We start from the raw sequence: 15,871 nt of genomic DNA, 5'->3' as shown, positions 1-15,871 counted from the left end.
GAAAACACCTCCCGTTTTGACCGCTTATGATATCGATACATGCATTAGTAGGAATGGCATAACTAAAGAAATACGCAAACTCTCGGAACAAAACAACATATCGTCACTGTCAGAGCAAGACCTCGTATCCGACATGTTGGCGCGAAACGTGTTTTTTTTTGTGCATAGTTGCCTCCCTAAAAATTCTGCTCGCCTTTTGAAAAGACTTTGGAATCGATAGCTTTCTTGGAAACGCTTATTATTGCTAGTGTCAAAGCTCGTATGTGAATACGCATCCAAACAATGAAAACCTCGTAAAGGATCATTCGGGGTATTTTGTGAATACGCATCCAAACAATGAAAACCTCGTAAAGGATCATTCGGGGTATTTTGTGAATACGCATCCAAACAATGAAAACCTCGTAAAGGATCATTCGGGGTATTTTGTGAATACGCATCCAAACAATGAAAACCTCGTAAAGGATCATTCGGGGTATTTTGTGAATACGCATCCAAACAATGAAAACCTCGTAAAGGATCATTCGGGGTATTTTGTGAATACGCATCCAAACAATGAAAACCTTGTAAAGGATCATTCGGGGTATTTTGTGAATACGCATCCAAACAATGAAAACCTCGTAAAGGATCATTCGGGGTATTTTGTGAATACGCATCCAAACAATGAAAACCTCGTTAAGGATCATTCGGGGTATTTTGCTCGTGAACAACAGGTAAGAATGATGCAGATACGAGGTTTGGAGAAACTTGTGCATTACCTGTATATCATTGTTGCCTGTCAGTAGGCGGATTTATCATAGTTGTGGATACTGTTTCCCACACCAACCAAAAACAGTTGTGTTTTAAGTCACTTTTGGGATCAGGATATCATTAGTGGGGTTTGTAAGTGCCTCAGGTCGGTCACGCTATAGTGACGGCATTGTATATGTGTCGTGCCCTGAAGCCATTGGCTTATTTTCATCCGCATGGAAAGCGGCTGGTGTTTCCACGATATTATATTCTGAACACGTGATGCATAATTGAGATTCTACTTCTCTGTGTTAAGAACCTTTTACAACATTAACTTTGACGGTGAGCTACATATTTGCATGAACTACTGGCTTTGGGCCGAATTTGTGAACTGTTCAGCCTCAACTGAATTTCACCAGGGCTGTTCACCATTAACTACTTTTAACCTTGTGGCTCCTTGTTTTCTGTGAACATTTTGTTCATCTTGCATTTAAGCTTATATTATCTAGTATCCCGTTGTTTGTTGTGGGATTTGCTTTACCTTTTGTTCGGTCACCCTTCATTTTTAAGCAACAATTTGTTTCTTTATTTTTGATTGCATACCTTTGTGTGCTGCTACCTCATCCTGTATCATCCTGTTCTAAATAGCAACAATAATTACTCTGATTTATCCCGGGAGTGTAAGTGATGAATGCCACTTAATCCGAATCGTGTGACGTTTTGTCGTGTAGGCCTAAAGTGAAAGCTTGTGTCTCTGAATGTGCATTGTCAGCGCTCGCTTCGTGTTGTGGGAATCTTGACATTTACTTGGAGAAATCCTTGTGCGTTTATGATATACTAGAACTGTTGTCTTGACTGCTCCGGATACTCATATTTCCGGATTTTGCTTGCTTTATTATTTACTGCTGTTTGTTACAATATTGCACTTCGTCCTAATGTCAACAACATCAAACACTGTTCTCCGTATAGGGCATGTAAATATTTATCATTTAGTCAACAAAGTACATGATGTCTGTGTATTGCTAAACCAGCAACCAGAGCTGGTACAGCTCTTCGGTGTAAGTGAAACGCGTCTAGATTCGCGTACCTCAGACAGCCTTGTTAACATTCCGAACTATTCGGTTTTACGACGGGACAATGCACGAGTAGGCCAAACAGGCATCGCTCTTTATGTTCATCAGTCCATTGCTGGGATTGTCAAACGTAGAACTGATCTTGAAGATGAAAATGTTGAATGTATGTGGTTGGAACTAAAACATGACAAATCCTCTCCCTTGCTTATTGGCTATGTGTATCGTAACCCTGCTGAAACGTCAAGGTGGATTGATGATTTTGTTTCTATGATGGACAGAGTGAAGGCTCGTGACGAGAATGTTGTATTGCTTGGCGATTTTAACATTAACCTACTCAGGCCTCAAACAACGTGGTGCTCAACCACTGCTCTGTTTGGTCTTCATCAGCTGGTTAAAACCCCTACAAGAGAAACAAATACTTCATCAACCCTGATTGATCATATTTACACTGATAGTAAGAATATCGTTGCAAATGCGCAAGTAGTGCATTCCAGTTTTAGTGACCATCATTTTGTTTTTTGCTCGATTTCTCTTAGATTGCCAAAATCACGCCATAAAGGCCAGGCCACACAATAATCGAATACAGAAGTTTCAAGTATTTTGATGAATCTGCCTTTTTCTTTGACCTTAACCAAGCCCCATTTTATAGCGTATTCAATTGCAGTGACGCAGAGGGCGCTTGCAATATTTTTCACCATATTTTGTGTTCAATAATTGATAAACACGCACCACTACGTCAGCATAGAGTGAAACATCCCCAGCTCCCCCCTTGGTTAACCTCAGACATTATCGAGGCTATGGCGATGCGTGATTATTTTAAAGAGCGCAACATGAAAACAGAGTATAAACTGCAAAAAAATAAAGTTTTAGACACAGTGAGACAAGCAAAGGCAGAATATTTTAATAAACTGATTTCTGAAAAAAAGGATACAGCTACAATCTGGCGAGCAGTGAATGAAATTCTTGATAAATCTAGGAAGGGATCAACCAATTCTCATTCACAAATATCTCCAAATGATTTTAACAAACACTTCATTTCGCTAGCAGACAACCTAAAATCTTGTCTCAATCAGAATGATTCCCTTGATACGGATGATTGTTTTGAAAAGTTAAAAACATTCTGTGGACAAAAGTTTACTCAAACTGACACGTTTTCTACTCCTCCAATCTCAGTGCACGAGGTAGGAAAACTGGTAGAACAAATGGCGAATAAGAAGTCAATGGGTCCAGACAAGATTCCAGTCAAGTTGCTAAAACTTGCTTTACCTTACATTGTCGATTCCCTAACTTATGTTTATAACCTAAGCATACAACAAAACGTGTTCCCTTCTATAAGGATCTTACAGACCCAAACAACTTTAGACCTATTTCCCTCTTACCTGTTCTATCTAAACCCTTAGAAAAGCACATACAAAAACACCTACTGGCATATATGGAACAAATGAATCTGTTTCATCCTTTTCAGTCTGGATTCCGCTCTAAGCATTCCTGCCACACCGCCTGAAAGGCACAGTAAGCCTCCCGTAAACCATCACAGATTCGGTCATGCTTTTACACACAGTACAAACACCCTTTCATTTAAACACTCACCGATTGAGAACATCCTAGGTGCCCTCCGTAAAGAGCGAACAATTTTCAAAGAATTTATTTTTGCGTGGTTTATCTTACCCCTGAGCCATCGTGAACCCGTGTGATCCAGTTTCCCTTTTTCACAATGTAGTCGTCAGTTAGTTATTTGAATGCGACTCGATGTGAGCTTATTTACAATAGCACGTTTTTACAGGGCCGTAGCAGCCCTATACCGGCCACTCCGGCCATGGCCGGACCAGTTTTTTGTTAAAAAAAAAAAAAATCGTCTTCATAAGCTTCAGCGCTGTGTTAGGAGGAAGGAGGGGTCGTGACTTAGATCGCACAATGACAGCGTTAAGCGAGAAATTGTCACTAATTGACATTCACAAGTGAAGACTATAGATCTAAATCTAAAGTAAAACTAAAAGGCAAACTGCGTATGCACCGACTGAGACGCATTACTGATCCACTGAGCCATCGCGTTTTGCACTGAAGAGACATCTGAGTTATCTACCTTAGTTCACGTTTTTCGTTTCCCGGGAAAAGTACCTTTTTATTTTTTTTATGGCCGGACCACTTTTAGGAGCTGTGCTACGGCACTGTTTTATGCACGAAACAAACGGCTGTGGTTCACAAGAACTCTAGCGATGGCTTTTGAATGTTGAGAGGAACGGCGATATGCATGATAAACCGTCGTCTGCTACGACCCTTGCGTGACCCTGCTTCCGGGCTTTTCTGTTTTCAAATTTTCACAACTTCGAATTGTACTGATCTTGTCTTGATGAAAAAAGAATTCTTTTATGATTAAAGAACGTTTGTGTAACAAGCTGTCAATTTATTATTTAGATTTTAAAAGTTAGGTCTCGCACAAAAACGCACCACGGTCCAAAAACATTTTGATAATCATCGATTCAAGGCTATCGCCAGTTTACATCGATAGAATGAGACCCGAAGGGAAGTAACTCATGTTTGACCTGAGTTCAGGATGGGTCCAAAAAGTGTTCGAGACAATCTGCAAAATTAAGTCTTTAAAAATTGCTCGCTCTTTACGTAGGGCATCTCCCAGTAAACATTTTGGGTGCGCCGCGCATGCACCATACACCTGCGCCGTGCATGCGCCTCAGGGAACTTTGGTGCATGCGCCTCAGTCAATACTATGATCGTCCACTAGTCGACGCGGCGCATGCGTATATGGTGCGCCTGACCATCGCGTGACCATGCCTGGAGCAGGTGACATGCATGCTAGAAGTCGATGCGGCGCATCCCAAGTAATTCGAAGTAAAACAAATTTCGAGTTATGATGACTATGCATGTACGCAATCTAACTGGACACACTGTTGACTTTAAAGACATATTGACATATTGTAATATCATACATGGCATCAAGCAATAATCAAAGACACAAATGGAAAACGTGTAATTAACACCGTTACCTACTATACAATTGATAATATATATATACCACTCACTTGCTATTCGCCTAAATGCTTGCGGTGTGCTGTGACACATGTAAGAAACCAAAAGAAAAAAAGACTTTACTTTGGCGAAAAGAGCATATGCTGCTTATTTTTGTACATAACTGCTATAACTGTATTTTTACATGTAAAAAACATAGAGATATATCTTACCATTTCACCAAGACGGTCAAATTATTGACGATGAATAACGCATAATAAGGGGAGATCATGATGACGTACATGTCTATGGTTGCACAGTTGCCGCCCTTGGTTCGAAAACCCGGGGAACAGGATCAGGAATATCTAGTCGCTGGAACCTATAAGGTTATGCGGCGACTTATCAGATGATAATGTTTCGAACTTATCTTTTAAAAATTAAGTAAACAAATCTATGGAATATTTTGGAGTTCCATTGTGATTGGTTAAACAGATCTATATATCTTCTTATTATTTTATCTACTGTGTTTACATTTGAAAACAGATCTTTTCCGACGCCCCCCACTAAATTCATTTTAAAAAAAACAAAGACCTATAGGCTCTCGAAAATTTGATTTTCATAAGCACATTCCCCCCCTCTTCGTTCACAAAAAATCCGCAGGCGCTAGCTCTTACGGTTAGGACGCCGCTCTCGTGAAACGTTTTGGGGAAATCAAGCTGCTTGCCGTAAGGGGCCAGATATTGTTTTGCCAATTTTTTTTTAGTGTACCCCTTCAATAGCATGATACTGTCTTAAAAGGATTTTGAAATCGTTTGAGCCGTTTAGCCGCCGAATTAAATTAAAGAAATAGCTATATTTGGACTTTTTCACATTTTAAAGCTGGGTTTTTTTCCTACCGTCTGCACGACCAACCCACAATCCGATGTACCTTTCGGCTCTACGTAAAAACAAAATTAACAAGCAAACAAACCAACAACAACAAAAACCAAGCAAAACAAATACACCCGCATTTTGGAACTGCGCGGCGTCGGTATGGCGCATTGACAGTGGCGATGGTGTAACCTAGAATTTAAATGCACCGGCGCGTAGTCTCCGCGGCGTATGTCCGCGCAGGTGGGATCGCCCAAGCGACGGTGAATGCATGCGCGGCGCACCATAAATGTTTACTGGGCTAGGATGTTCCCGTTTGGTGAGCGTTCAAATGGAAGGGTGTTTGTACTGTGTGTAAAAGCCTGACAGTATCTGTGATGGTTTACGGGAGGCTTACTGTCCGGGCGTGATTTCCGGTATCATAACAGCCGTCCAGCACCAAAACGAGGCGCCATTGTTGTAGAAGACCAAGTCCACGAAAATAAATTCTTTGAAAATGTCTCACGCTCGACAGAAAGCAGCCAGGATGTTCCCGTTCGGTGAGCGTTCAAATGGAAGTATGCTTGTACTGTATTTAGACGCTCGGGGAGCTCTGTGATGGTTTACGGGAGGCTTACTGTGCCTTTAAGCTCTTTATGCGAGACTTGGCTGTCAGCAATAAACAAAGCAGAAATAACGGGAGCGTTGTTTTTGGACTTTAAGAAAGCCTTTGACCTAGTAGATCACTCACTTCTACTAAAGAAATTAAAGTGCTATTTAAAAGACGACTCCGCCTGTGCCTTTTTTTAATCGTATCTTTCAAAACGGAAACAGTATGTATCCATTAACTGTAAAACTTCGTCAAACGAGTTTGTCAGGAGTGGTGTCCCTCAAGGGTCTGTATTAGGACCTATCTTGTTCTGTATTTATATAAATGATTTACCCCTTCATGTGTCCGATGAAAAAGTTAGATGTGAGTTCTTCGCGGATGACTCTTCTGTTCACACCAGTCAAAAATCTTTGGAATCCGTCAACTCTTCTCTTCAAACAAGTGTGGATGAAATCACTGAGTGGTGCGTTTCTAATGCAATGATCATTCATCCGATTAAAACAAAGAGTAATAATAATAATAATAAAGATAGCTTATATAGCGCCGCTTCACAAATTTAACTATGCTCTTAGCGCTGTACATCGAGATATAACAATTTCAATAATATAAATACAAAGATGATATTATAATAATACACATTTACAAATATCACTCACGTGCATACATCCTCGTGCACACCACGCGCATACACACTCCCACTCATTAACAAGTGCTTCCATCCCCCTGCCACTGAGATGTTCATATACCCCCCTGGACAAGCTCACACCATGTCCATCTCCTCTCTGGACTGTACATACACTCAGCAAGAAAAAGAAAGACTAAATGCAAATTTCATACAGAACCCTATAGCTCAATCAAAGCTGAAGCAACTATACAAAAAAAAGACACATTCAAACAACAAATCTAACTTCACCTCTAACAGTCTATAAAGATGGCAAGGACAATTTACAAGGATTCGCGAAAAAGGTGCGTTTTAAGGGAACTGCGGAAAGAGTCCTTAGAAGCAGAATGGCGAACGGAGGAAGGGAGAGAATTCCAGACAATGGCAGCCGCAGAAGCAAACGAGCGATTTCCAAAAGAAGGCAAGCTTCGCTCGAGAGTTTCCAGTTTGCGACTGTCAGCGCGTGAGCGGAGGTTGTAGTCAGAGGGATTGTCATATGTGACGAGCAGTTCCTTGAGGTATTTAGGGCCATCTTCAAATTTGGCAGAGAAACAGATACAAGCAAGCTTGTATCTGATACGAGCGGACACGGGAAGCCAATGAAGGGAACGAAGAAGTGGTGTGACATGATCAAACTTCTTAGAACGATATATCAATTTGGCGGCAGAGTTTTGTACCTTTTGGAGTGACTCGACAAGTTTTTGATCACAGCCATAGAACAGGCTGTTGCAATAGTCTATTCTGGATAGAACTAGAGAACAGGCTAGAGTTTGAGCGGCTTGGGGGGTAAGATAGTGGCGGATAGAACTGATTTTCCTTACGTTACTGTACGCAATTGTGCGGATGTTTTGGACGTGCTGGGAGAGGTTGAGGAAGTGGTCGAAGGTAACGCCAAGATTAGTCACAGAAGAGACAAAGTTGACGTCGCTATCACCGACATGAATGCTAGAAGGCAAAGAATGTTCAGGGAAAGATCTGTACTGGGACCTGACAAGCATGGATTCAGTTTTCGAGTCGTTTAGCTGTAGTTTGTTAGCCGTCATCCACGCCTTTACAGCAACAACACAGTCTTCCATTTCACTCACAGTGGTATCAATTTGATCAATCTCACTGTCTTTGTACAACTGGTTGTCGTCTGCAAAGGCGTGGTGATCGATAGGATACTGTTTGACGAGGTTAAAGAGGGGGTTCATGTACAAAACAAAAAGAACTGGACCCAACACGGATCCCTGAGGAACACCGAACTGAAGGACTGTGGATTCTGAACTGATGCCGTTTACCATGACTGTTTGAATCCTATCCGACAGATAGGACTCAAACCAGGACAGTGCAGAACCTGTGATGCCAAAAGTTGCCTCAAGGCGGGCTGTCATAATTGAGTGGTCAATGGTGTCGAACGCAGCGGACAAATCGAGAAGCGTGAGAACAGACACTTTACCGTTATTGAGAGCCATCAGAAGGTCGTTTACAATTTTCAACAAAGCAGTTTCAGTGCTGTGGGCAGGTCTATAAGCCGATTGGAGGCTGCTGAGAAGATTGTTTGATGAGAGGTGGGCATTAAGTTGCAGCAAGACCAGTCTTTCCAAGATCTTTGAAAGAAACGACAAGTTCGAAACTGGTCTGTAGTTCTTTAAATCATTGCGGTCGAGGGATGATTTCTTTATCAGGGGTTTGACAAGAGCTTGTTTCATGACAGACGGGAAAGTGCCAGAGAGAATTGAACTATTCATGACGGAGGTAATGTGAGGTAACACTGTGTCCAAACATTCAATCAGCAAATGTGATGGAAAAACATCAAGATCACAGGTTTTTGTACCAGACTTCAAAATCACTTTCTTCACATCGGACTCAGTCACATAACCACGAGACAAAAACACCAATTAAGTCCCTTACAATGACAACTGTCAGTTGCTTCAACTCAAGTGCAGCAAGTTAGGGAACATAGATTATTGGGTGTTACCCTTGATCAAGAGTTGAAATGGCAAACTCATTTGAGTAATATTTGCAAACTAGCATCAACGAATTTGTACCTGTTATCAAAATTAAGGCATTATGCAGATTCTGAAGCACTCAAAAATAATGTTCTATAACGCCCACATAATGCCTCATATAAACTTCGCTTCGACACTTTGGGATAACTGCAGTGATGTTAATTTAAAAAGACTCAATTCCCTGCATCGCCGAGCTGCAAAACTTATTCTGCAGGATTTGAATAGGTCCACGGATGACAAACTAAAACTCCTGAATTTCCTCCCCTTGAAATATCAGTTGACGTTAAACAAGGCTGTGTTCATGTATAAAATTCTAAATGACGACTGTCCTAAATATTTGCAATCACATTTCAAACATGCCACAAAAAGATATGGGTCCCAAAAAATCATCCCTCCTATACCTCGCATAGACCTCTACAAATCGAGCTTAGCCTTCTCGGGAGCGTTTCTCTGGAACTCCTTCCCCCAACAGATAAGAAATGCAACTTCAGTGAAAATGTTTAAGAGACAGTCACGTTCACACATCATTCGTGAATGAAATGTCTTGTTCGACCTCAGCAACCTGTTCAAAGGATACGAGTTACATTAAATTGTCATCACAAGGACGACGTTCAGGTGGAATCTTAATCCTTGTCAAAAACTCATTTTTCAAATTCGCTGAAAGAATAGATTGTGCGTATGATCAGATGATTGCTCTGAAACTATCAAAATGTATGTTTAATACAAGCCATGACGTGGTGCTAATAGGCGTATACGTCCCCCCACAAGGTAGCCCATATTATAGGTCAGCGGAATGTGACTGCTTAATTGAAATGATTGACAACTGTATATTAGACTTCATAGAAAAACTCTACGATGTCCATGTCATTTTGTGCGGAGATTTTAATTCCAGAACATGCAAAAAGCAAGTTGCGGCAAGAGATATGGACTCTGATATCCTTTTTACAGATCCCCTCAGTCAGAATTCGTTCATGTGTCAAAGCAGGACTTCACAAGACAAGACCGTTAACAGCTTTGGCAAACTGCTCTTAGACTTGTGTTTGTGTTTTGACATGCACATTCATAATGGGCAGTGTAATGGGGATGTGGGCGGCAAGCACACGTACGTATCTAAGCATGGGAACAGTGTAGTTGATAACTGCATTACATCCGTTGATTTTGTCAAATGCATTAGCAGGCTCTTCATCGAGCACAGAATAGAATCCGATCATGTGCCGTCAGAAATATTGGTCAGAGTAAGTGAAGAAAACGTTCCGAAAGAAAAGGAGCCAATAGTATTGGAAAAAATCTTTTGGCAAAGGGAAAAGACAGAAGAGTTTTTACAGAACCTTGAATCAAGTGACACTTTAGTTATGTTAAGAACAGCCACAGATATGATTGCCACAGATATTGATGCTGCGCTTGACATTTTTGTTAAAAGTATTCTTGAGTCTGGCGCATGCATGCACAAGAGTATACAGATTATGACAAATCCAAGCAGTAAGTGGTTTGACGGTGAGTGTTTAGCCGAAAAGAGAGCTGTAAGAAGAGCACTAAAGTTATCACATCAAACTCAAAGTGACAATGACAAGCAGACCTACTTGGCACAGAGAAAGGAATATAAAGATATGTTGCAGACAAAACAAACGCAGCACAAAGAAGAGGAAACAGAGCGCCTACAAAGTGTTATGAATGATTAACGTGAATTTTGGAGCGAGATCAAGAGATGTAGGCAGAAACACACTGTCAGTGGCGATATTTCTGCACAAACCTGGTTGGGTCATTTTTCAAAACTTTTCAATAACAGTGCAAATGACAACAACCAGGATTTTTAACATACCCCATACACAAGAAGAATATGATGAGTTACTTGATGGCGTTGTTAGTGAAGCAGAAGTGAGAAACGCAATCAGGAAACTTAGGAGCGGAAAAGCTGCAGGCACTGACAAAGTCATTAGCGACTTTTTGAAGACAGGAGAACATAAAATCCTACCATTCTTGGTAAAACTAATTAATATTATTTTCAACAAGGGTATCTTTCCAAAAGAATGGACAAAAGCAGTCATAGTTCCTTTATATAAAAACTAGAGGAATACCCGGCTTCGCCGGGGTGAATCGCGAGACAGGGGCAGACAGCGTGGCGGTTCATCACAATCACCTCTGCAGGCGAAGTCCTGTCAAACGGGATTGAGAATTTTAGAGCTTATTTCTTAGCCCTATAATTATTATCTGTTGTGGCTTCTCAAATGCCTGAACATACAGACAGACAAAAGCCGCTAGACCCCATCACAAACAGAACTCTACAATCCACAGGTTTTTGCCCACACACACACACAAACACACACACAGAGAAGCCGTATATATATATATGTATATCTATATCTATAAATATATAGAGATAGGTGAGAGTGTATTTTTCGCGTGGCTATAAATTGATTCGACCTTTTCACTTTGACAGTAAGAACAACTTACGGGTGCAAGGGAAGCGTTCTGGACAGCGCAGTGACATTCTAAAAATAGTTACTCAGAAACGGGAATTTGAGGTGAACGGCGCGAGACAGAGACAGACAGCGTGGCGGTTCACCACATACAATCACCTTTGAAGGCGAAGTCCTGTCAAACGGGATTGAGAATTTTAGAGCTTATTTCTTAGCCCTATATTATCTGCTGTGGCTTCTCACATGCCAGAACATACAGACAGTTAAAATTAATATTAAAAGTCCTACGGTTTTGAGCCATTAAGGACTTGAGTGTTTGTCCGCTTTCAAAAAGAGGAAAGAAAGAAACAAAAAATAAGGAGAGGAGGGCAGGGGGTGGGGTTGAGTTGATAATGCTCTGTGGAATTTGTTAAAATGAAAAGTAGTTAAGATGTTTCTTGGTAAGAATTATAAGTCTGTATTCTATATCTTGAATAACGGGCTTGTAATATTATTTTTTTTTTATTTCAAATCGAGTTAAAAAGTGGAACCTTTCAGGATCACCAATAAAACCAAATAGATGAGCAAGTAAGAGGAACACGAACAATAAATCTCAAAACTTTTTACAAATAAAAGGATTAAGATGTAAGCCACGAAGGCCGTGGTAATAAAAACAACATACAGACAGTTAAAATTAATATTAAAAGTCCTACGGTTTTGAGCCATTAAGGACTTGAGTGTTTGTCCGCTTTCAAAAAGAGGAAAGAAAGAAACAAAAAATAAGGAGAGGAGGGCAGGGGGTGGGGTTGAGTTGATAATGCTCTGTGGAATTTGTTAAAATGAAAAGTAGTTAAGATGTTTCTTGGTAAGAATTATAAGTCTGTATTCTATATCTTGAATAACGGGTTTGTAAAATGATTTTTTTTTTAATTCAAATCGAGTTAAAAAGTGGAACCTTTCAGGATCACCAATAAAACCAAATAGATGAGCAAGTAAGAGGAACACGAACAATAAATCTCAAAACTTTTTACAAATAAAAGGATTAAAATGTAAGCCACGAAGGCCGTGGTAATAAAAACAATATGTACAGTTTGGCGACTAGTGGGCCTTGGGTGAGGATATGTTGTCTAGAGGGTAGTCGCTGGAATCAGGAGGGATGGCGGGAGCCACTCGACCTCAAACTGAAACACGCTAATGTGATAATCTGGGCTTAGTTATACCCACAGCCCCATGTCCGAGTCCCTGACCAGTCGGCACAGCAGCAAGCTGTGTGACCAGCCTAGAGAACTGCTACTGCGCAAATAATCCTGGGGACTCAGACCATGGAGCTGCATATGGTCATATAAGGTTTTAAAGGTAATTCTATTTGTAGCGCATGGAGCGAAAATGTGTTGAAATGAATAGGGTTCTCCACAATGGCAGGACTTGTTAAAGATATGGAAGCGGCAGCCGCCGGCACGGAGGCGTCTGAAGATAGTGAGGAGGTTTGTTGGGAGATCGGGGTGTAGATCGTTCATATCAATGGGTTGATAGGACAGAGATGTTACGTACTGACTTCGAATGAGTTTACGGATTTTACTGTAAAACTCGGTTACTGAGTAGCCGATGTTAGTGTTAGCTGGGCTAGATTCTGCCGCTTCTTTGGCAGCGACATCCGCCAGTTCATTTCCCCGGACCCCTACGTGAGAGGGGACCCAGAGAAATGATACGGATGTGCCGGATGAGATTAACTGGTGACATATAAAGAGGATTTCTCTTTGTAGCTCTGCCCGATTTGATGTGTTTCGATGCAGAGCTTGTAATGAAGAGCGCGAGTCAGAGCAGAAAACTACCGCACGCGGTGTGACTGGGAGGTCATTTATAAAAGTGCATGCCATGAGCAAGGCAAATAGCTCGGCTGAGAATATGGAGATGTCTTTATTAAGAGTATATTTCCTTGAGATTTTGAGATCTGGGATCACAAAGGCGCAGCCAACGCTGCCGTCTGCAAATTTGGATCCGTCAGTAAAGACTTTTAAATGCTCCGAGAATTTGTAGTTTAGGGTTTCTTTTGTAACAGTAGCCAGGTAGACGGGGTTATCTTTTTTGGTAGTATTATCTTCACTGTCGTATATGATAGTAGGGGTTTCCTCAAGCCAAGGCGGGTAGGAGGGCGGGGGGACCCTGGCCAGCTCACTGACCTTCACCCCGCTATCGGCTAGAATGCGGTTTACTGTGTCGGATAAGGGTAGCGTTTTGGCCAAGAGTTGAGTGCTATGTTTGGTGTTGGCCTCATAATTTTGGTGCTGAGGAAAAAAGTCAGTCAGGACCTCGCAGGCAGAGTTCTCTACCGCGTGGGCTCTGACAGCATACTGAGCTGAACGGAGTTTTATCTCATCCACAAGGGGCAGCCACCCACACTCGCTGTAGACTCGACTCTTACTCGCTTGTTGGACAGAGACAGACAAAAGCCGCTAGACCCCATCACAAACAGAACTCTATAATACATAGGTTTTTGCCCACACACACACACAAACACACACACACACAGAGAAGCCGTATATATATATGCATATCTGTATCTATAAATATATAGAGATAGGTGAGAGTGTATTTTTCGCGTGGCTATAAATTGATTCGACCTTTTCACTTTGACAGTAAGAACAACTTACGGGTGCAAGGGAAGCGTTGTGGACAGCGCAGTGGACAGCGCAGTGACATTCTAAAAATAGTAATAGTAAGTTACAAACGGGAAAGCCACACGAAGGAAGGGAGATAAACGCCAAACACTGGAGAAGATAAGGAAGAGTTACTTATAATGGTGAAATGAACACAAAAACCCAAATCAGTTCAGCGCTGCGCGCTGAGAGCACGTGTTGAAATATCTCATCGATGATATTGTGTCCGGGGTGTAGCTGAATACGGTGTCCAAATTTGAAAAAGATCCACCGAGAACTTTGGCGTTGTGATGTGGTGTAGCGGCTATGGTGTGTCGGTATGGGGGCCCGGGTAGCTGAGGTGGAACCAAAATAGCTGAGGTGGAACCAAAATCGGTTCAGCGCTGCGCGCTGAGAGCACGTGTTGAAATATCTCATCGATGAGGTTGTGTCCGGGGTCTCTCTGAATAACCCCACCAAATTTGAAGCAGATCCATCGAGAACTTTGGCCATGCATCGCGCACAGACAGACACACACACAGACACACAGACACACAGACACTAGTCGTATATATATAGATATAGAAGGAGACCTTGACTTGCCAGATAACTATTGAGGCATCTCATTATTGAGTTGTGTTAGCAAAGTGTTTCTTTCTATTTTAAATACGAGACTGACAAAGTGGGCAGAAGAGCATGGCGTCATCACTGACGCACAAGCAGGTTTCCGCAAGTCGTACTCTATAGTAGACCATAATTATGTTTACATTGTACGCGATGATCGAGAAACAGATTTCCCGCAACTCAAAGCTTTATGTGGCCTTTGTGGACTTTTATAAGTGTTTTGATATGATCAACCATGCTGCGTTGTGGTTTGTTCTTTCGAAAACTGGTGTGAGAGGTAAAATGCTGACTATGCTTCAGGCTATGTATGCTAATATCAGAGCATGCGTTCGTTGAACTAGCAGCGGCGGGCTCACGGACTTTTTCCAGTGCCTTCGGGACTTGAAACAAGGATGTATGTGCAGTCCGATTTTGGTTCACCCTCTTTATTGAACTTGCAAATGACATAATCAGGCAGGGGAGACAGGGTATTCAGTTGCTACCTAACCAGGTAGAAATATTTCTCATGTTGTTTGCGGATGATCTCGCTCTCATGTCATCTACTGTAATAGGACTGCAAGCACAGCTAAACCGGCACGGTTGGCTTCGTGGTAAGGCGTCCGCCTCGTGATCGGGAGGTCGTGGGTTCGAACCCCGGCCGGGTCATACCTAAGACTTTAAAATTGGCAATCTAGTGGCTGGTGTCTGGCATTATGGGGTTAGTGCTAGGACTGGTTGGTCCGGTGTCAGAATAATGTGACTGGGTGAGACATGAAGCCTGTGCTGCGACTTCTGTCTTGTGTGTGGCGCACGTTATATGTCAAAGCAGCACCGCCCTGATATGGCCCTTCGTGGTCGGCTGGGCGTTCAGCAATCAAACAAAAAAGCTCAGCTAACCACACTAAACGAATCGTCAAACAGACTTGGACTGAAAGTTAATGCGGAAAAAACAAAAGTTGTGGTATTCCGTAAAGGTGGTTATTTATCCGAGAAAGAAAAGTGGTATTTAGGTACTGAGAAACTCGAAGTTGTTGGTAGGTATAAATACCTTGGCTTCACCTTTTCTACAATGATTTTGTTTGTTTGTTTGTTTGCTTAACGCCCAGCCGACCACGAAGGGCCATATCAGGGCGGTGCTGCTTTGACATTTAACGTGCGCCACACACAAGACAGAAGTCGCAGCACAGGCTTCCCGTCTCACCCTGTCACATTATTCTGACACCGGACCAACCAGTCCTAGCACTAACCCCATAATGCCAGACGCCAGGCTGAGCAGCCACTAGAATGCCAATTTTAAAGTCTTAGGTATGACCGGGGTTCGAACCCACGAACTCCCGATCACGAAGCGAACGCCTTAAAACT

The 15,871-nt window shown here is 41.9% G+C and overlaps 1 protein-coding gene across 1 annotated transcript in view; it reads right to left on the bottom strand.

Annotated features, from left to right (window-relative positions):
• Positions 1–15,871, bottom strand: part of LOC138964549 (multiple epidermal growth factor-like domains protein 10) — a 63,483-nt gene that overhangs the window by 22,836 nt on the left and 24,776 nt on the right. The gene's annotated exons all lie outside the window — the stretch shown is intronic.

The sequence above is a fragment of the Littorina saxatilis genome, linkage group LG4 (genome assembly GCF_037325665.1).
Source record: "Littorina saxatilis isolate snail1 linkage group LG4, US_GU_Lsax_2.0, whole genome shotgun sequence".
In the NCBI taxonomy this organism is placed as follows: domain Eukaryota; kingdom Metazoa; phylum Mollusca; class Gastropoda; order Littorinimorpha; family Littorinidae; genus Littorina; species Littorina saxatilis.
The sequence above is the reverse complement of the archived record's forward strand: the minus strand, read 5'-3'. Positions and strand labels throughout refer to the sequence as shown.